We start from the raw sequence: 1,333 nt of genomic DNA, 5'->3' as shown, positions 1-1,333 counted from the left end.
AGAGTAGAGGCTCTGAGGAACACAGAAGCCAGCATGACTACTGTCTGGTGTCATCTGGTGTCCTCCGAGCAGCTGATACCCGATACATTTCACCAGGTTGTAGTAGAAGACCCCTGTGAGAGCCACTACCCGATGGCTCTGGTTCCCTTCGAGTTAAGAGGGGGGTCTCAGGTTCTCTTAAAGTACCTGTGAGCCTTGTCATGCCAGTGGATTCTTTGCTAGGGAATGACCTGGAGCCCACTATGTAGAAGGAGCTCAAATTGCACCTGGAAATGTTGAGGTTGCCGAAGTAGGTCTGCGTGACCACTGGGTCCACGGCACAGAACAGTTAAGAGAGCCTGGATCCTGAAAGAATGGCCCAGGCAACTACAAAGAAAGGGAAGGGCAGGGGTGGCAAAAACCGGCCTCTGAAGAACCCAAGGTCCTGGTGGATGGGGTACCAGAGGAGGCGGCCCTAGTGCCGACAGGGAAGGATATTGTCTCTCTAGGAGACTTGCCTGAGCCTGCTGGGTTGCAAGTTAAGGGTGGGCCTACCAGGGAGGAGTTCTGCAAGGTACAGAGCGAGTGCCCAACTCTAGAGAGGCTGAGGTGGCAGGCCAAAGCTCAGGCATCTAGTGGCACCTCTGGAGATCGATCATCTTATTTCCTGGAAGAACAACTTCCTCTACAGTGAGCCTAAGGCACCTGTGCATGGGGCAGCACATATGCCGGTGGTTCCCCAAGGTTACAGGCCCTTCCTACTGAGTTTGGCTCATGAGATAGCCCTGGCAGGACATCTGCGGCAGGACAAAACCTTTGACAGGCTTGTCACCAATGTTTATTGGCCCTGAATGAGGGTTGCCTCAGATGCTTTCTGTAGACTTCTGTTACTTGCCAAGCCAGTGGGAAGACAAGGAAAAAATCCAAGCACTTGGATCCCTAAACTGCCATGGGAAACAGGATCATCCTGGTTTTGGTGGACCATGTCACACAGTACCCAGAGGCCATCCCTCTGAGGACCATAACTGCACCTGAAGTGGCTAAGGCCTTGTTGGAGATTTTCCCCAAGGATGTGGTGTCAGACAGGGTCACCAATTTCATGTTCACATAGATGAAGTACATGTGGAAGTATTGTCGGCAAACCTATAGGTTATCCACACGTTACCGTCCCCCCCAGACTAATGGGCTTATTGAGAGGTTCAACAAGACCCCTAAGAACATGATTAAGGGCCTACTGGAGCCCATGAGGTGGAAGCGGGACATCCTCTTGCCCTGCCTACTCTTTGCATACAGGAAGGTACCCCAGAAAGGAGTAGGTTTCAGCCTTTTGAACTCCTCTATGGTTACCATGTAA

The sequence above is a fragment of the Triturus cristatus genome, chromosome 4_2, assembly GCF_964204655.1.
Source record: "Triturus cristatus chromosome 4_2, aTriCri1.1, whole genome shotgun sequence".
Classification (NCBI taxonomy): domain Eukaryota; kingdom Metazoa; phylum Chordata; class Amphibia; order Caudata; family Salamandridae; genus Triturus; species Triturus cristatus.
This window is presented reverse-complemented; position numbering follows the sequence as displayed.